The sequence below is a fragment of the Phodopus roborovskii genome, unplaced genomic scaffold, assembly GCF_943737965.1.
Source record: "Phodopus roborovskii unplaced genomic scaffold, PHOROB, whole genome shotgun sequence".
In the NCBI taxonomy this organism is placed as follows: domain Eukaryota; kingdom Metazoa; phylum Chordata; class Mammalia; order Rodentia; family Cricetidae; genus Phodopus; species Phodopus roborovskii.
The window spans coordinates 42,219,080-42,240,840 of record NW_026126407.1 but is presented as its reverse complement, the minus strand read 5'-3'; the positions used below and the strand labels follow the sequence as shown (position 1 = coordinate 42,240,840).

The 21,761-nt window shown below is 42.6% G+C and overlaps 1 protein-coding gene across 13 annotated transcripts in view; it reads right to left on the bottom strand.

Moving 5' to 3' along the window:
• The window catches only part of Tenm2 (teneurin transmembrane protein 2), a 922,050-nt gene that overhangs the window by 290,413 nt on the left and 609,876 nt on the right, over positions 1-21,761 (bottom strand). The gene's annotated exons all lie outside the window — the stretch shown is intronic.

The following is a 21,761-nucleotide window of genomic DNA, read 5'->3' as shown; positions in this document are numbered from 1 at the left end:
GGGGTTCTGCTTGCACAGTAGAGTAATAATTGCCATTAATAAAGTATATTTTCCACTACAGGATGTTCTCTTGAATGTTTCATCACAGAGAAGTTCCATGTTTCTGGTGGTAGGTGTGTTAACTACGTGGATTTAAACATCACACAGTGTATTGAAACATCACATTATATCCCATGGCTTTGTACAATTATTGTGTATCAATCAAACACAGTGACTGGGCCAGGGAGATGGTTCGGAGGGTGAAGTGCTTGCTGTGTAAGCATAAGGATCTAGATTTGTGTTCCCAGAACACATGTAAAGCCAGACACAATAGTGCCCATCTACAATAATAACCCTTCTATGGTGAGATGGGAGGCTGTGAAAAGAGAAAGAGAATTTCCAGAAACTCTCAGGACAGCTCGCCTATATAGTGGTAAACATCAAAAGACACTGTCTGAGACAAGCTGGATAGGGGGAAACTGATACCAGAGGCAACACATGCATGCTGGCGAACACACACACACACACACACACACACACACACACACACACACACACACACCCCACAGAGAGAGAGAGAGAGAGAGAGAGAGAGAGAGAGAGAGAGAGAGAGGCAGACAGAGAGAGACAGAGGCCTTGCATTTAAATCATGGTGTGACTAGGTAGGAAAATAAAGCATTCCAGTTGTGGACAAGATTGAACTGGAATGGGTAAGAAGAGTTCTTCAGAGGCTTCAGGTCAGCGTTGCCATGGCTTAAGGCAAACATGTCTCTTAGCTGGGTAGAGGACACTGAACTGAAGATCTGTACGTTTGGATGAAGTTTCCTGGGTTTTAAAGAAGTTGACAATTCAAAATAAATAGATAAATACAGGCATAAAGACATATATGCACACACACACACACTAACAAGAGTATGCCAGCTCTCTCTGACTTATAGGCTGGTAACTGCTCTCAATGAAGAGATGAATCTTGAGAACAGTCTGCAGAGGGTTAAGGGAAATCACTATTTGAGACCACGATCCTGCTCCAAATCACATCCCATCTTTCAAATATAGAAATCCTTTATCTTACATGAGAACTCTGCCTCTGAAAATGTCCCCGTCTAAATATCTCTACTCAGGATAGCCCTGCCCAAGGTTTTTGTAGCAACGGGTTCTCCATCGGCACAATGCTGTATTTTAAACGTAACGAAAGCAAAAGCGGTTTACTATGCGATGTTAGCCTATAATTTCCTTTTAATAGATGTTGAAACCTGACTTTTAATTTGTGTCCTTTGAGAAAGTCTATTTTTTTGAAGCCTCCAGTCAGTGTTGGCAGCTCACCAGGTGACTGCTGAGCCTTGTCATTTTGGCCCCTGCCAACTTTGAAAATCCCCAGCCCCTGCCGTCCTGGCTCTAAGAAGTTGGCTCAAGTCATTTAAACAAGCAATTTGACACAAATTTCAACTACTTGTCTCCTTATGTGGCCAGGCTATATCTCCAAAAGGTGTAATCTACATTCTGGGGTTTCTGTGAAGCACTCTGAGGGAAAGACAACATGTCAAAAAGATAGTAGGTTTGGAGCCATTGCCACCGAAGAAAACAGAAAGGAAGAGAATAGAAGAAAACTGTTCCTTGAAGTTAGCATCTCTGGGTTGAAATTACTTGGGGACTTTTTTTCCTAATGTTCAGAAAAAAAAGACAACTAAAGCTAAAACCCTGTGGGAAATGCCAAGGTGCGGTTGTATAGATTTTAAATCGTGTCCTCCAAATGAACCTGTAATTCATGTTTTACATTAGGCAGCGGTGACACTTTAAATACATCTTTGGTGGAGTTTCATAGCTGTAGCAGGCTATTACATATGCTGGCATTGTTGTCTGACTAGTAATGTATTATTACATAGTTATTTAGCATTCGTCTGTCTCCTATTAGTGGGGAAAGGTGGGAAAGGGGCAAAATGATGTAATAATGATCTCTGAGAGGCACTCTTCAAGCCCCTCACACAGGGTTAATGAATTCTCATGCCTTTCTTTCCCCCCTCTCTCAACTCCCATCCAAGTGGTGTCATTATTCCCATTAGTTAGGCAATTAAGAGACTTGCCTGGGGAAGATGAGGTGAGTCAGTGTACAAGGGGAATCCACACTCCCTGCTCCCAGCCCTAACTTTCCATCCTCCTCTGCCCCCCAGCTCCCACCCCCAGCATCCTGGACCACACACTCTCTCCAAGTACAAAGAGGCCTAGTGAAGAACTGAATTCCCTGAATGAGCTCCCAGACCTTCCTGCTTCCTGTCTGTTCACCCCACAAAGTTTCCCTTGCCTATTCCAGCTGTGTGGCCTTTGCTTCATTGTCCATCTGTGTTGGGAGTGGGTGGAATTCCTGTGTGTGTGTGTGTGTGTGTGTGTGTGTAAGGTCTCCAGGGGGTGATGCCTGGGGCAATTTAATTTGGCTGTCATGTGATATGTTCCAAATACACTGGACAATGAGCATCCACACTAATTGGAAGAGAGGTCAAGAATATCTATCTAGTTCACCTATAAAAGAAAGCTTAGAACTTTCTGGGAAAAAGAAAACAGAGAAATAAGAATAGGGGAAGCTGAAAGAACACCAAGTTCTTCATTTACTCTACTCTCCTATGAAGCAATATGCCATTTCACTGCAAATAGATTGTTGATGACAGCAAAAACAAAAATTATCTGGCACCTCACTGAAGAAACAGTTCTTGTCACTGGTGCTCACTTCTACAATGCTGACTGTAGTTGTTCATGTATCTATCCAGTGGCCATATTTTCAGATAGGTGCACAAGATCAAAAAACAATGACACTAATGATACTACACAGAGTGGTTATGCTACCACCAGGGAACATGGAGTGATGAGAAAATGGGTAGGATGAGAATTTAGTTGGAAGGTAAGACAGAAAAACCTAAAGAATTCGATTCAAGGGTTGAGCCTGCTGTTTTCTAGCCGCTTAAACTGGAGCATGCTATCCCCATTTAATTTTCAGCTTTACTCATGCACCAAAGGACAGAGAACAGCAGTGATTTCCCACTAAGATCACTGTGGAGGTGAGGAAGGATGATGGCATTAAACATGCTACCCCAATGGCCTAGCAGTCTATCAGCTCATGTGCAGAGAACACTTGTTCTTTCAGGGTTGAAAGATGATGGGTAAGACAAATTGTAACTCAAAAGGAACACAGATTTAGAGCAACTCAGACTTCAGCTATGCTGGTCAATGATCCCAGGTCAGTAAACTTCAGTGTGAATATTATGAAAATGTAGATTTCTGAAACAAAACTCAAAATCAAAATGAGTATGTCTGCTGTCACAACAACAGGCTAGAAGTACATGCTCTCATCCGGTTCTCTTGTGTGTCATCAACTCTAGCTATCATCTAATATAGCAATGGCCTTTGCTGTCATGGCCACTTGTTTCAGATTCTTCATTCTGCTATTTTGGTGACTCTCAGTTTGACCTGGGCACCTTGTGATTGTTGTGGTAAATGTCTCTCTAATATGGCAGCTGATGACCCCAAGGTACCTTCTGCATTCACCAGCTTTCTTCAGGGACATTCTGGGATTTGATGCTTGGGAAGGTTTTCCATTTGCTAAGATCCAAACAATGGCTGTCAACAAGCTTTACCGCTTTCCAGAATACTCAAGTACATGAGAAGCCCTTCTCTAAAGTGATGGGCAGCTCCACTCCATGATGAAACAGATAATGAGGAAGTCAGTCTTGTCAAAAAACCATAATGTCCACTCTTAAGTTGAAGACATTTATTGGGCTACCTTGTGGTACATATTATTGATGCAAGATTACACAATAATGTAATTTAAATACAAATAATTGTATCAGGTAAGTGCTTATAGAGTAGCAGGCTACTTAGTGGGCAAAAGGCAACTGTCATTGAAGCTTTGTGCTGACTAGTTATATGGCACACAAGTTATATGATGAGCTTAAGCTGAGTCACTGGAAGGTTTAACTTGGCCTACATAGCAAGACTCTGTCTCAATAATAGACAGATCATCATCATCATCATCATCATCATCATCAGAACAATGAGAACCAGACATTGTTTTTAGGTTCTGGATGACCTTTCACCATTGAAAAAAGGAACTATTTCATTGGGTCTACTATCAACAACCAAAGAAGATGAGTATTGTAGAAAAACTTGGATTTTCAGGAAGGATGTTTCCTATATGTGTAAACACTGATATGTGGATGTGTGCTTCTGTCTGCTCTGTGACAGCATAGCCAATGCTACTGTGGTTTAGACATTTCATGGGACACATTGCTGGTTGATTCTGACACACATACCAGCTCTGCACTTTGTCCTAAGTATTTCCAGGTTGATTTAAGAAGAAGAAAGCAGTCCTTCCCTGAGTCCTATTACATCTAGCATACATCTACCTACTGAAGTCTTGGCACATCTATTCTCTTGTTTGTTGACTTTGGCAAACTTGCCCAAACACATGTGGAGGCAAGCAGCAACCCACACTTCAGATAACATAAAGGAAGCATTTTTTTAAGGCTAGCTAAACTAAGGAAGTAAATGGTTAATGATTGGCTATTGTTACTGTACTCTGCTTATATAAACAGTGGAGGGAGGCCTTCAGGCTGGGAGGTGTGGGAGGGCAGGGACCAATGAAGACAGCCTTGTCTTGCCTTATAGTGGGTACCAATTTTTCTTGGTGATTAAGAAGGATGATAAAGTGCATGTGAGAAAAAATAAAAATAGAGAAGTAGGGGCCTGCCTAACTGCTGATAAATCACTCATTCTGGTACTGACATGCCCATGGTTGGTCTTAAGTATTGCATCCCCCTCAGAACCTGAGATGATAAATTAACTAAGAACTCTCTGCCTTGTACAGACCACACCTCTTCTGAGCATGCTGAGTCCTGACAGCAACTTGAAGATGGCACAAGTAGGGATGGTTTTGGCAGACTTTGGAGTTTGGTTTGATGCAAACTGGCACCAGGACACTGTTCATTTAGATCCTATATGGGAGCAAGGGTTATGAGGGCAAAGATTTCAAGGAACAAGATTTCAAGCCCTATGGTTAGGGCTAAAAAAGCAGAGTAGACTGTACTGGAAGACAACTATGCTGGTGATGGGCTTTGATTCTTTCTGATCATATGCTAGATGCATGGTCACTGAAAAGCTATATTCTGCATTTCCGAGTTGGTGACTTTATCTGTAGAATGGGCACCATAAGTTTCCCTTTCTCATGTGATAATTAAGAAAATTATATGAGATACTATCATAGGGCCTCTTAGGTCATCATGATGACCTGAATTCAAACTCTAGGATTCATATAGTTAAAGGAGAGAACTGATTTCTGAAAGTTGTCCTCTGACATGCCCCCCCCAACAAGTAACCTATCACAATTCTTGGCATTAACAAGCTACTCACACATATAATGATAAATACAAAGGACAGATTTCATATAACCAGTGATACTGACAATGGCAGTAGAAACCACAGTACTGACAATGGCAGTAGAAATCACAGTAACTTAGGCTTGCTGGAGTCTGATAAGCACTTTCTGGGACACCGTGGCCCCATTGCCTGGATCTTTAAGCTGGCAGATCTCAGAGGGAGATACCTGGTGAGTACACAGAGGCAAAACTCCCTGTTGACTTCAAATACAGCCTATAACAGACAAGACAAAGTGGCATGGCCCCTGGCTGTGACAGAGGCAGTTCCAAGAACATAACTCTGACTTGGGACTTGGAATGATTCATTTCCATATTCAAAACCAGTGTTGCTACTGACAACAAAATGAGGTTGAGGTTACTGTGAATTAAATCCCCCTTGTGTTGGTGCTGAGCCAAACGCTAAACATACAGGATTCCATGGTATTCCCACTTACTGTTGTAGGATATGTAAGTCATCATCGTCATGCTACAGAGAGAGTGAGGGAAGCTCAGAGCCATTAAGCAATATACCCACAGTCACATAGCTTAGTAAGCATCACAGATGGCAGTTGATCCCAGGCTTTTTTCCTCTCCAAGGCATGTACAATGGGACATAAGGCCAGAGCACATTCATAAGGGAAGGGACTAAACCTCAGCCCTGGTGCTGTCTACCTAGCAACACAGAAGGAATCTAGCTTGACTCAGTTTGTATGCATACACGCTTAAATGGCAGTCAAATCTGTGAGACTTTGGAGAGAACTGCCTTCCCCCACCTTCTGCACTGCCTCTCCCTGCTGCTTGTTTCAGGAGAAATAGGACAGAACAACCAAGTTGCAGAGCACACTCTTTTTGTGCTTTCCCCAAATCCCTCCCAACCCTCCCCCTCTGGGCTACATCCCTGGCCTGAGTGATGAGCAGCAATTAGGTCTACAGAGGCAGAAGCAAGGGCAAGCTCAGTCCTGGCTTGTCCTGCCCTGTTCTGACCTGTGGCACTCTGCCAACACCCTAGGGACAGATGGATGGAGGGATCATCCAGCCTTCTCCTGTGTTTGCCAAGAGATTTCCCGATTTGTCTCTAAATATAGGGTAGTCTGGATACTGGTGTTGGCCTCTCCTCCCTTGCCTTAGCATCTACTGAATGATTTACCTCTAAAGAATGGGCATGCATTATGTACTCCTGACCCACATGTGTGGTCCTGCTGGTTTTCCAGGGCAAGCAAAACCACCTGCAATACTTCAGGGATCTGTAGTCCAGTACTGCAAGCTGGGGCCACAGCTCTTGGCGGGGGGAGGGAAGGATGAAGTGAGCTGAGGTTCACTTCCTTTTTAAGTTCCCAGCACCACTCTGGTTAATATCTCTGATACAATGTCCCATATGAGGGGTGATAACCTTGGTGGAAGGGTGCCTTCAGCCCAGGCAGAGGACCAGGGAAGGCAGTATCTGTGCTCATGTATAGGAAACGATTACATAAAACATATGACCTCAGAGGCAAAAGACTCACGTCAAGTGCATTTGTTCAACAGATCACTGTCATGGAACAGAAACACGGGAATTACTGTCATGAGAAGCAATCATTCACAGGCTTAGAAAGCAAAGCTTCATCAGCTCTCCCATTACTCATGAGTGAGTAGGGTTGGAGGGCCAACTCCAGTCCTTAAGAACGAGTGACTGCATGTGTCCAATAAGTACTGCTAGCATGCTAAGATTCTTACATAGTTCATCTCACTTAACACAGTTGTCTGAAAGTGGGCACCGACCTCTACTTTAAGGGTAAGGCAACTGAGGGGCAGGTTGGTTCAATGGCATAAGTCTCCCTCCTTAATGTATCATGAACTGTGACATGTCTGTGCCACTTCTGGGAGGTAGCTTTTCACATTAAATCCATCTTAGGGGAGGTCGCTTTTCACATTAAATCCATCTTAGTTAGAAAACCCAATGCATGGATTTATATTATCTTGGGGCTCTCCTGTGTCTTACATTGCACCATGAACTACTTCAGGGAAAGGTATCGGTCTCTCCTATTTCACATGCCCAGCAGGAGGATACAGGGTCTGATTGAGCTAGTGCTGGTTGAAGTGGAGAATGGACAACTAAGTCCCTAGGGAGTTGTATTTGGAGAGTGTCACTGGAGGGAGATCAGGGACCTCTCAGCACTGACTGTTGGACTCAGTGGCAAGCCTTTCTTAACTTTTCTCATAGCTATTGTGAAAGAGGTCCTGTAACAGAGAAGAAGCAAGACGGGGTAGAAGGTGACTTTGAACCCCTCTGGCTTTGTGTTTGTTCCTTGTTCTGTCTGGCTACCTCTTTGCTTCCAAATAGCCTAACTAAGCTATAACACAGACCTCTTTTAAATTACTGTATTTTTCAGTACATTTACTGAGATGTCCAACTCCAGGGTCTAATTTCAGAACATTACACCCCTTAACAGTCCCTCTCTCCCTCCCTCCATCTCTCCTTCCCTCCCTCCTTCCCTTCTTCCTTCTTTCCCTCCCTCCCTCCCTCTTTTTCTCCCTCCTTGCCTCCCTCATTCCTCCATTTTCCCCTCAGGGAGTCTCTGGAAAATTCAAATCATTTTTTTTTTTGTCCTATAAATTCGCGCTTACCAGATATTTCATGAGAATGAAGATTCCCTCTGGTTTATAGACCATGATATCTGATGTCTTGTTTGTGGCAGAGCCCCATTGGAGCCCATCAAAGTTAAATCTCAGATGGGTACAACTTTTACAACCCACAGCACCTTTCCCTTAAGAGCTAAAAATGCCCCTCTCCAAAGCAAGTTCTCTGTGATGCTTTGTGGCAGGGCCTCTGATGCTGTTGGTATTTTTCAGATGGTGCCTGTCAGGTACAGGCCACTGGAGAGTCAGAAGGATGCTGAGAGTTTAAGACAAAGTCTGTGATTTGTTCTAGTGGATGGGCATGGGCATGTGAGAAGAGACGACTATTGCTGCACAGCCCAAACCCAGCTGGGTACAGGCAGAGACTTTTGGAAGACAGAGGAAGAAGAAACGTGATTTGGGTGCCCAGTCAACAGGTGTCATGTTCTAAGTGTTAACATGTTAACAGTGAGTACTTATGGTGCTGGGGTCAACCTGCCCCCAAAGGTCAAGTTCTCATATAGACTGATCTAAAGGAACTTGAGTCACAACTGCCCAATCATTTTGTCATGTTCTATACTCAATATTTACTTGGTCCTGCTCATCAGGATATAAAGTCACACACTCACACACACAGACACACAGACATACACAGACACACACATACAAAAGACAGACAGACAGACAGACACACACACACACACACACACACAGAGAGAGAGAGAGAGAGAGAGAGAGAGAGAGAGAGAGAGAGAGAGACTAGAAATACTTGAGAAGAGCCTTTCTAAAGATGCTGTTTTATTGCCAAGTTCCATCTGAGCAGAGTGTATGTGAGCATTTCCATAAATCTACATTACCCTAGGTATTTGGGGCTCCTCTGGGAAAGAAAAGTCTATCAGCAGAAAGTAATGATTTTGGGCTTTTCAATTGCCCTAAGGATCTTGACAATACTATTAAGACCCATGAGCTCCCTGTCGAGAAGTTTAGGAGTGAAATTATTAATACGCCCAAACGTTGTGTTGATTGTTGCACTGCAGCAGAAAATACTCTCTCTGTTATTTGACCCGCATTATCACTCTCTGAAGCAGAGAATTGCATTGAAAATGTAAACTCTTCTCATCCCAGCCCATTCAATAGCTTTTTGAGGTCTTATTGGAAAATAAGCTGGGAATAATTTGGATATTTCCCCACTTATGAAACATAATGTTTTCCAAAGGCCAAACTATTTTTTAAGGTGCGTGGTGTGTGTGTGTGTGTGTGTGTGTGTGTGTGTGTGTGTGCGCGCGCGCGCGTGTGTACATCCTCACAATAGAATTCTTTCCTATTAAGATGCTTAGATATTTGGTTATGATTTTCTTGTGGTAGATGTCCTTCCCTCCCTCCTTTCCTTCTTTCCTTCCTTCCTTCTTTCCTTCCTTCCTCTTCTTTCCTACCTCCTACCATATTCACCCTCTGAAATCAGAAAGATGACCAAAATAAAGATAAAACACAATTGTGACTCTAACCAGAGCCTCTGATGAGCATGGGTGGGGACAAGCTCTGATGTGTGTCATTCATGAACAGCAAGAGTGACAGAAGCACCCCAGTTAAATGGCAAGGATGGGGATAAAGGATCCTGGCGCATTTTCACTTCAAAGCTCAGCAGAATTATTTACTATCTGGGTGACCTTTTCCCCAGATCTCTCCTGGTACTTGTCTTATAGGGCAAGAGAACAAAAGTTTCTCCATACTATATAAACAGAAGTCAGCTGAATGTCAGGCCATGGACTGCATCTCTTTTCTTGTCAAGAGACAACTAATGTAATGGGATGTATAAGGCTAGTGTTGGAGTGTTTTCAAAAACACTTTTTCTATCTTTAGAACACACACACACACACACACACACACACACACACACACACACGAGTGGGGGCAAGTGTTTACTCCACACAAACAACTGAGTGCTGCCCGTACTTCCTGAAGCATCACCCATTGCTGAGATCCTGTGGCTCAAACATTGTTAGAGAGTGCTCTTTGGAGTTTGCTCATGATTGCTTATTAGTTTCTAACAAAGCTGTCTTGGAGTTGTTTTCATCTTCCAATCCAGAGCTTCTCCAGTGCTCACGGACCCCCTCCTTATGGACCTTGAGCAGAAGCACCCAGCAGCGAATCAGGGAAGTTAAGAGAGCCTACCCTAGTCCAAGTGCACAGTGTAATCACAACCGGAGAAGAAAATTGCACCAAATGGGAGGCCTATGTGATGTGAAGACGTTGGTTTTCTTGTAGGAAGATGAGCTAATGTCTTTAAGACCAGAGGCTCTGTTGCATTCCTCTGGAGAGCCAGGGTTTATCCCTAGTTCAATGCTAGGGTTCCTTCAGTTTTTCAGAGCCCTGAAACACTGAAACATTTAGAAACAATACAAGGGGACACCCTTCAAGATACTGGAGCATGCAATCACTTTGAAATAGCTCTCCAACAGCACAGGAACTAATGTCCAATATCAACAGATGAGACCACATGGAAAAGGTCCCCACACAGCACAGGAAATGATCAGTAAACACAGCCCACAGAAGGGGAGAAAATCTTTACAGGCTATACTCTGGACAATGGGCTAATATCCAAAATTTACCAGGATTTGCATAAGTTAAATATGAGGGGAATAAAACTGACAAACAACGAATAGACAAATGAACTGATGAATAGACAGTTTTCAAAAAGAAAGAGAGAGAAAGAACAAGAAAAGAAATATATATGGCTAACAACTATTTTTTAAAAGTGTTCAATTGAATTCATATCATGGAATTGCAGATTGAAACTACATTGAGATATCATCCTATCCCAGTCAGAATGGCTGTCATCAACAAATGTGACAACAAATGTCAGAGAGACGTGGAAAGAAAAGACTTATTCACTGTTGGTGGGATGCAAATTAATATAGCCATTGTGTCAAAAGTGTTCAACCATACAGATATTTTTACCCCTGTATTTATGGCTGCTTTATTTGTCATATCAAAGAATTGGAATAAACTTAATTGCCCATCAGTGGATGCCTGGATACTGGATTACTACTGATCTGTAAAGAAATATTAAAAAGTTTTCATGGAAATAGATGTACTTAGAAGTTTTATAATACTATGCAAGGTCAAACAACCTCAGAAAGAAATTAACTACACATTCTCTCTCATACATGTAATCTAACCAATATGCATCTATGTAAATAAATACACACTGGGTACAGTATATTATGAAGAAAAGAGAGCAAGAAAGCTAAATATAAATGTATGAAGAAGGACTGAATGCAGGTAATATATATGAGTTATGAAAGGGGATAGGAAAGTATTTTTCTCTAGTTCTGACATGGATTTTTTTACTTTGGTGGTGGATTAAAAATATAAAATATATCCAATATTAAAAATACAAAATTTAATGTGAAACTTTTCAGCTTCCAGTTTGAATGCCTAGTCTAAGTGTATAGAAATTCATTGAGTTGTATAGAATTATAAATTTATAATTCAGTATGTGATTATTTTTATTTACTTACAAGTGTTTTTAGTAATAAAATTTATTTTTTTTAAAAAAATTTAACAACAGAATACCACCGACCACTCTGGCTTTGCCAGTAGGTCTACAGGACTCAGATGCCTAACTTCTGTGGGCCACTGCTTCCTCATCCATCAAATTTCCATCCTCAAGATGGGCTTATTCAGAAAAACAGTTGATACACACAAGACACTTAGAAAATGCCTCCACACAGTAGGGAGGGCCTCAGTCCTGCCCCAAATGATTGCCCATGGGAGGCCTCACCCTCTCTGGGGAGTGGATGGGGGGTGGGATGGGGAGATGGTTGGGGGGAGGGAGAAGGTAGGAGGGAGAGGGAACTGGGATTGGTATGTAAAATAAGATTGCTTTTAATTTAAAAAATAAATAAACTATTTTTTAAAAAAGAGAACACATTATCAGCAAGAAGCACCTAGGGAACATCCATATTTATTTGCTTTTGCCTAAATCAATCTTTTTCTTCTATCTTGACAGAGTAAATTAGGGTGGAGGTAGCATAGAACCTGCAATTCAAAGTACTATTTCTAAAAAAACTTCATTAGTCAAATATCTCTAGCCCAAATGACATTTCTAAGAACAAGAGATCCTATTATTTTTAACTAATGAATTATAGAAAGTGGCTCTAGATCTAGTGGAATATTAAAATGATCACTGTGGGTTTTTTTTTTCCTTTTTTCTTCCCACCTTTTCAGCTTATATGTACTAAGTCATCAGAAAGCAAGCAATCTTGCAGCAGCCATGCTCCTCTGAGAAGTGGTCACATTGCTATGAAAACCAGCAAGAGGAAGGTGGAGGATTCTGTAGTGTTGCTGGCCCGGTTCAGCTCCAATCCAGCTTTGGTGAGACCAGCCCACGGTAAAATCCAGACATGTGACTTTCTCTGGCTCATTTCAGAGCCACGCAGGTTGCTCCATCATTGCCATCCACTGCTGAGCAACTCACTGATGGCCTGAGCTGTTCATCACATTTAGATGGTCTAAGTCATGAATTAGCAATTTGTTTCTCAGGGCTTCTTGCGTTGCTGAAACAGCCTAGTATTTATCACCTCAAATGGGATCATTCTTAACTCCATAATGTGGAGAGGGAGTCATCCTTCACATGAAGTAATCAGATTTGGTGGAGAAAAATAATTGCCATTCCTAACGCTGCCTATCGGACACTTTAACAGTGAGGTCTGGGAAGGGGTTTCTTGATCAGATGATACTTGATTGAGACCTGAAGGATAAAAGGAGAGTCGTTCTACCATTTGGAAGAACAATGTGTAGGCAGAGGAAACTGGAAGAACAGAGTCATTTTAAACCTGACAGTGCATGGGGATTGCACAGACTCTAGCCCAGGTTTGTCTCTTCCACTTAGTTTCAAGCCTTTTCTGGAAGAAAACACTTAAGCAAGTAAGAAAGGCCCAAGATTCTCATGGCCTCTGCCTCAGGCCTTTTGCACTTGTGGAAGCTTTAGCCTTGGGGATCCAGATAATTGAGTAGCTATTTCCTCCTCTGCATGTCTGAGCTCAGATGTCACCTTGGAAGATACCCTCAGGAGCCCTCTTGTCCCCCTAACTTTGTTTCCTCTGTCTCTGATGTACATTAGCATCCATTAAAAGTATCTTTCAGCACTAGAAAGTAAACAACATGAAAGCAAAGCTACTATTTTATTCTGTCTGGGATCCATGGTCCTGGACTCTCCTGTAGGCATAATAAATGATTTCTGGACCAATTAGTTAGGCGCTATACACCAACAAGGACAGTAAGAGCAAAAGAATCAAAAAGCCATCTAACTTCCAACAGAAAAGATAGCATTTCCGAGAGGCAACTCCATGGTGTCATTTGTCCCAAACCTCAGAAGCTTGAACTCTCTCAAAGTTCAAGAAACAAATCTATGTGAGTATCTTTGCCAAAATGCAACTCTATCTCACGCAAACTGTAGCAATTTTTTCCCTTCTTGCAGTAACCCAAACATGACAACAAGTGCCGTACAAGCAGAAATCCCCAAGGAAAGAAGGAGGGCAGAGGCCTCCCATACACCCAAGTGGGAATGGCACATTTCACTTCCAAACTGACTAACAGGATCTCCTGTGGCCCTTCCTGCCAGCAGAAAGTGTTAGCTCTCCATCACCAATTCGCTGCATTAAAATAGCTTTGCTGAAGGCTGGCTTCTGATGCGCTGCAGTAGGGTGAATCTGGGTTCATCCATGTAGCTGGTAACTCACAAAGTAACAGAACTGGTTAAGAAGAAAAGGGGAGCATGGCTAAGGACTTTTATATGATGTCACAGAGGACCCCTAAGGGTGCCTGCCCCCTTGACTACACTGATGTATGTAAGGAATTTCGTGGCGGCAATGTTGCATGTTTAGTACAAGATCATACTGGCAAAGGGTATACTGAATCATGCCTGCTGCTCCCAATTAGCCTGTTAACTCTTTACAAGCCTCTCTAACTTAAGCATGGCGTATTGGAATTTTCATCCCTTGGGGTTCTTGCTCCAAAGAGCTTAGCAGAGTGATATATAAGTAGTCACTTGATAAACAGCTTTGTAGCTAGTGACAGAAGTCCAAAGAAGGGATAGCTCTCCCCACAAGATTCCCTTTGCCTTGTAAATTCCTTGTACAAAAACAGCAACAGCAACCCATGACTTGAGCTCTCAGCATGATGTTTTTAAAAATCTAACTTATCATCCATTCTCTCATTCACATCTCCATTTGTCAAGATGTTTATGCGGCAACCAGTCATGAAACACCTTCCCTGGGTGCAGGGACTTTTCATCATACATAGTCCTCGTGTGTAGGAAGGCAGGGAAAAAGACTACCCAATGCTGACGAACTTCTGTGTAAGCCACATGCCACCGTTTTATGTTTCCTTGTGGACATTAACTACCAAGATGCCTCCCTTTTCCGTGCACATTTTTACCCACCCTTCAGCTCACAGAATGAAAATGTACATTGCTCTGAAAATGTTTGTATACACACACACACACACACACACACACAAACACACACACACACACAGAGAGAGAGAGAGAGAGAGAGAGAGAGAGAGTAAATACAACTACCCTCAATCTTGCCCAACCTGATCTTATCTTCCAAACTGTCTCCTTCCTGCTGGCTCTCCATACACAGGAGTCTAAAAGTACATCCCCCCCCCCCCCAGCATACCATTTAAAGGATGCTCCACAGCACACAGAGGAATTCACAAGAATGCTAATTATTACCTGTGGAGAGAAACTATAACATTTTGATTCATTTGTGTTTTCAGCTGAATGTGGTATTTATCAACGTCTTTTGTGTTTAATTCTAGATAATAGAGCATGGCGAACTGGAGTCTTCAATTACGCGCATGGAATACGCATATGATATATCGTTTTCTCTACAAGGTTCAGGCTTGCGAGCAATCTCTGCTCTGGATTCTAATGTCTGGGAAGGGTCGTCTCTGGCAGAGGCGTGTAGGAGCCACATGACCTTCAAAGTACCTTTGTGCAGGTGGAAAGGAGTAAGGCATCTGCAGTCCTGGAGCAAGATGAAAACCAGAGGTGAAGAGGTCTTACCTGGTAGCCTCTTACTGTCTGCCTCTTCTATTGCACATCTCACACTCTGAACATCATCATAGTGACTCACAGACAATGCACACACACCACTTGAGTGTCTTTATAATTGAAATACATGCAGAATGACAGCAAGAACCAAAATCTACAGGGGAAAAGCAGGCAGACACCTCCTGCTTCTTTTTAGGAAAGAATGAATGGAGGGGATGAAAAACTAAATGAGCATCATTACTGGAAACAGATTTTACTTTGGGCAGACAAAAAAAGCTACTTCTACACCATGATGAGATGGGGTAAGGCTATGAAAAGAACACAGCCTCCTGGAGTGCTGCAGCTACTCTACCACCTAATAAACACAGATCTGGTGCTTGCCCAGAAGAAACAAAAACCTACACTCACCTAGAAAGCTTCACTCCAAATTAATAGATGTTCTGTTCAAAATCACTAGAAACCAAAACAATCAGATGTCTTACAACACGTGAATGGGCAGGCAAAGTGCCGTACTCTCCATACAGTGGAATATTATGGAGTTAAAAAAAAAGGATCAAATAGAATTAGTAAGGATACAATGTGGACTTTAAAAACTGCCAAGGGGATTGATATTAGAAAATTGTGAGTATATGAGATGCTGGGTTGAGCCTATCTAAAACACATATCAGAACATGATGGGCGACACATATATGACAACAGCATCAACAGTAATATAATCCATGTCAGTTTTCAAATTATAAAACTAGAAATTAGCTATTACAAAGGAATGAACTATTGATACACATGCCTGCTTGAATACACCTCAACAGCACCGGCCAGGTGAGAGAAGTCCATTTTAAAAGGTTGCACACTGTTTGATTAACATTCTATAACAGTCTTAAAAGGACACTAGAGTCACAGATCAGTGCCTTCAAGGGGACTGGGACTGGCTGGTGGGATATGATTGTAAAAGAGGAATATGGAGGAGGTTTTTGTGTGGGTAAAGCTGTCATAGGCTCCGGTGGAATTAAAGTGTAGAACTGTAGGCAGCAAAGCCGATTTCATTGTATGCGAATCTAAGGCAATTCATCTTTATTTTGGAAAGCACTGAGGATTGAACCCAGGGTCATGTGCAGGCTAGGCAAGTTCTCTACCACCAAGGCCCTTTCTATATGCTAATTAAAACTATATTAAAGCAACAAAAACCAGTTTTAAGAATAGGACAGAATCATTTGAGTCTATAGGAAAGTTTTGCTTTAAATAGGAGAGCTGTGTGAAACAGACAAATTTTAGGCACTTTCTGAAAAACGAGGGATTAAACATCATCCTAGAACTAAAAAAAAAAATCTGATCAACAAATTATCACCTTAAAAAAAGGGGGGGCACTGAGGAAAAGAAAATGGGAACCAACATCTGCGTAAGTTTTTCTGGCATATTGCTAATCATTTTTGTATTTGAATTCATTTGAATATCGTTTGCCGGAGCGTGTGCTTCCATTGCAAGCTGTTAAAAAGCTGTACTGTGCGTGGCAGGGGAATGGCGGTGCCACACCATCCCCATCCCGTCGGCTCCTCTGCTGACACTCCACGCCATCCAGAACCTTGCTGAACTAGTACTACCTTATTCATCGTGTAAGATTATTAGTGGATGGGAAACAAATCACAAAGCTTCACAAGCTACTCCACTTTATAACTGTGCACATGGCAGTTTTTCAGGGGACAGAAATTGGTGACCAGGAAAAGAAACTTCTGTGTGTCTTAAGAGATCTCTAACAGAAGAAGGGGTGAACTCCTGGGGATGGAGAACGAAAAGTAAAACAACAACACACACACACACAACACACACACACACACACACACACACACACACACACACACACACACACACACAGGAGAAGATAAAAGTTCTAGAGTTATTTAGAAAGAAGAAACAGAAGAGTGCTTGGAGTTGAGTGACCTAGCAGGAAAGGGAAGGGCTGAGGAATGGAAGGAGTGATCCTGCCCAGCTGAATGCCATGGCTCACCACTGCCTGCTGTGGGTTTAGGAATGTTGAGGAGATGGCTGGCCAGTCACATCCACATCTAAAATGACCTGCTTCTAGGTTCTGTGCTTTGAATGCCAGCAACTAACAAATGATTTCTTAGTTTTGAAGACTCAGAACCTACAGAAATATTTTCTCCACTGCCATCTGCCCAGGTGGGCAGAATGAATGTTTTTCTATACACTCTCCTGGAACTGTGTATGGGTGCTATTTTCCTACCCATCACCCATACTCCTTACTGTCCATGCCATTTTGCTTGGGAGACTGTGCCCCAATCCAGAGTTTGTTATAAAACTGATGGCCAATAACTGCTTTCTGGATCATGGTTTCCAATAGAAACAGCATAACCTGGGGAAACAGGTGTGCCATAATTATCATAGCTGTCTCTGCGACTTCTGCACCTGTGACCCACATCAGTCCAGTCCATCAGAGCCCAGGGGGCCTCTTAAATGATGGGGCTGGGAATTCACAGAAAGGAGAAGGATAGACAGAAAAATAACACTGCCTGCCTGACCACGGGGGCCTTGGCTCATGAGAGCCTGTCCCACAAAAGGGATCTGGGAAAATGCTTAGAATTCTAGCAAGGATATGATAGCACAGGCAGGATATTCTGCTCAAAAGATGTTAGGCTTGAGGTTCTCTCTGCTTGTATGTGACTTTTTTTCTCTTCCCTTTCTGGGAACCACTCTTTCCCCAGGTAAGTGCCTGTCCCTTGGCTATTTAGGGAATTCTGACCTTTCCCACTAACACTCTTAAGAACAACAGGACTAAAACACCATCCATTGTTCTCTTTCTCCCACAGCCTTTCTTTGCTTCAGATTTCATAGTCAATAAAAGCCACTCTCTGCCTACCTGGGCAATCCGAGGGTGGTGTTTTCTGCACACCGGCTTGCCGTCGGTTAATTACGCTAAGCCTCCTCTGTTGTGGGAGTTGGTGCTGGCTGTCCGTGATGCATAAATACCAGGCCCTGGAAAGCCTCAGTTTCCCCACTTAGTGGAGACCGCCACCTGCACCAAGAAAGCCTTGCAGGAGGACGGGAAGGCTGGAGTAATGCAGCAAGCAGAGAGGCAGACAGGCAGGTGCTATCTTTGCCTTCCCTCTCAGGAATCACACTGCCAGTCTGGTTAATACCCAGAGGCTCTTGGGATGTCTCATTGCTCCAGCCAAACTCCCTTGTCCCAGTTTCTTCCTCTGAAGCAGCCCTTTCTCTGTGTTACATCAGTGACTGGACTTGTCAGCCATGCTTGTTTTCCAGGGGGAACAACCCTTTCCAGGTCCTTGCTTTTAAAAGGTGACAACAAATGTGGCATCTCTGCACTTCCAGTAGGGTACGTTTTGGTCATGAAATGAAGTGTGATTCTAACCCGGAGAGTTTCAAAGAAAATATCAGGAGAAAAAAATGAAACTCTTCCATGGGTGGGGTAGGGGTGGTTCTGAGAGTTAAGAATAAGTTGTTCTAACCCATATAGTTGTTAGAGTTTAAGAACAGAGCAGTTAATGTTATAGGGTACTGGGAATGTAAAACATTTGAGGTAGGTAGTGGGATCTGGGGTAATATGGTGTGAGCAGGATTGAGTCTTCTCAGTCAACTTTTCCTGGCCTAAGCAGAGAGGTAAAGTGTGTATTCTGGGGAAGTCAATACTTCCAGCTACATCTGTCTTCTGCAGCTGCTTTCTTAATTCCCAGTCAACTGTAACCTCCTATGAGGTGCGATCCCAGATGCTTCTGCCAAACTCACACCTTCCCCAAGTCTCCTTTAACACTTATTTTTGCACATATTCATTAATATGAACAATTATAATAAATAATAGTTGGCTTCTCCTAAGCACTTACTGTCAAATTCTGTGAAGAAATTTTCGTGGATAATCATGTTCATTGGCCCAAAGATCCCATAGGACGTGGGAGGTCCCCATTATGCAGAAGGAAGACTCTGAGGTTTTGGGAGGTTAAATAACTGGTCTCAAGTCCTGGCTGGGGTGGCCCTGTGGCTCTTGTCCCAGGTCACGCTTATGCTTCTTTATCACACACCATTTATAATTGACAAGGTCTAAACCAGTGAACCTTCCATATTATCAAAACTGCCTGCCTGCAAGTGTTTGATATTTCTGTTGAACCACACCATGTAGATATGTTAATTCAAAATTGGAAGCTGAATTTGGCTGCAGTTTTAGAGAGGGTATAATGAGCATAATTCACATTTAATTGATGACTGACAACTGATTAAGAGCAAAAGTGTAGCTCCGAGTCTCCCTTTGATGCATTTTGTGCCCTTCCTTGAGGTCAGGCTGCCAGTCTTGGGGCTGCTTCTGGGCTTAATTTCCTGTGCTGTCACATACCCCCTCCTTTTCTTTTTTTCCCCCATCATCTCTGAAGGGGTATTAGATCTGCTTAACACTGCATCAAACGAGTACCAAACAGGACTCCAGATGAAGCCTAACAAAGTCCGGAGAAAAGGCTTTCTAAATTCCATTTGGAGAACTTAAGAGGGAATTTAAAAAATTTATTTCTCCACTTGGGGTTATGGTCCAGGACACCAAAATTGTCAAAGGCTTACCTAAAACATTTTTACAGGCTTGTGCATACAGGCTTGGCTTCCCTAGGGAGACAGAACAGTATAGAGGATGGACACTATCAAGTGGAGACTGGAAAATGGTCACCAGTTGGCCCTGCAGCCAAGGCTACCAAGAGGGTCTTCTTTTAAAAGTGTTTTCTGGGTGATATACTGGCTGCCTAGTAAAAAGGTGCCACACTTAGCTCAGCTTTGGGGATGACAGAGTATGGTAGGGGACCATATTCTGGCTCTGGGGTAGGAAGATTTCATAGTTTTGAAGGACTATAAAATAGGATGTGTGATAGAGACCAAGGTGGCTCGCAAAGGTATGAAAATCTCTACTATCTGGACTTTTACAGAAACCCATTTTCTCACCTTTGACCTGGTGGATCATCCTGGGAGGCTTTCTGGAGACAAAAGTGCGTGGATGTGTTATAAACCGGGTATCTGCTGAATCTTACATATATATGCTTGTGTTTATTACATGTGCAGGCATATTTGTTTGGACAAACGAATGATGAAATAAACAGGCATAATGCGTAAGTTCAGTAAGTGTTGATCCCAGACTACAGTTCTGGCTCATTCCACCAGACTGATACCTGAAGTAAACATATGCCATCTCTAAACCATGTTAGCTCATTGGAGAAACTTCCAGTGGGAGGATTCAATCACACAAGGCAACGATGAGACTTCCTTCTTAGGATATAATGACCACATGTTCCATCCAGACACAATCAATCTTAGAGGACTGCAACATTCAAATATAGGATTTTGGCTAGAGGCACAGGTGCTCTGCATGTGATAAATTAAAAGCCCCGGAGGTGAAGGCACCTTCCATCCTTGCTGGTACCCTTGGTAGGCCTGGCCTTGCTTGTAACCACTCACCTGCGAAGCTCAATACATTGGTGCTAAAATCAGCAAACATATCTTTTTCTTCTCAGGTGTTTTCTATCTTGCCGACTATTTGGGTTATATTGAAAGAGAAATGTCACACTGCTATCTTTAGAACACTCGAAAGAGTTTGGGCTAAGAACGCCAGGAGGAGATGATGCCCTGCACACAAGAGGGGGGGTACAGATTTCATTTCTTCAGAAGCAAGAGTAACCCCAGTTCCAAGACAGGCATTGATCTGCCACAAGGAAAGAGGGGTGGTGGTGGTGGTGGTGGTATAGGATCTCTGACGCAGTGTTTATGCAAACCAGAGTCAAATAATCTAGCTGTTTCTGAAGCCATTAGCTGTCTATGTTATTTCTCATCACTTGTGAGTGAAATCATTTTGAAAGCCAGTACTCTTGACACGTTTCTCTAAAAAAAAAAATCAATCACTTTTAAAGGCAGGAAGCTCGTTCTCTGCCCCAGGAACATCTGAGGCACCACCTGCCTGCTCTACACGAGGTGCTTCATGTTATTACCATTACTTTTTAAATGGGCTTATAGGATTGGGGACTTTCCCTTCTGGTATCATTCACACACTTTGGCAATAAGGGATCATACACACACCCCTGATATTTCTCTGGCCATCATGTGGCCCAACTTGCAGGCATTCTGAGGCCCCACCAAGAGGAATCTTTCACCTTCCCTTAGGGATTAGGCATTCCATCCTGGATATCCTCTTAATTATTAGAAGAGCATTCTCTCCCAAGTCCAAACCCTGACATCATAATAACGTACAGTAGCCCTGCTTCAGATGAAAAAGAGCTGATTCAGGGAGATATGGTATATATCTGTTTGCATAGCAGGAATTTGGTCCCGATTTATTTTCCCAGAGAAGTTCCATGGGTAACAATTACATTTTCATCAAAGGCAAGCAATTTAAAAGTTCCTCTTGCTGTTGACAAGCTCCATAGCAGAGGCTCTCGGGTGGTTACAAATGGCAATGCTTTTCAAGGGGACAAAGGTGCTGTTTTATTCCCACAGCATATGCTGTAAAGTCTCAGTGAGAATGAGATTGCACTAGTTTGGCATCTATTGCTGTTGGAGGATTTAAAGGAGGGCAAACATGTCTGCTAAAGTTGATATTGACCCTTGCTAGCAGTATGCAGTGGCACAGTATGCACATACTGTTTAAAATTACATATTTTCTCCCAGGACAAAACCAGTACCTCACTTTTAGTCATTCAAAATGCCACCAAGGAATTTCTAGCTTGATTTAA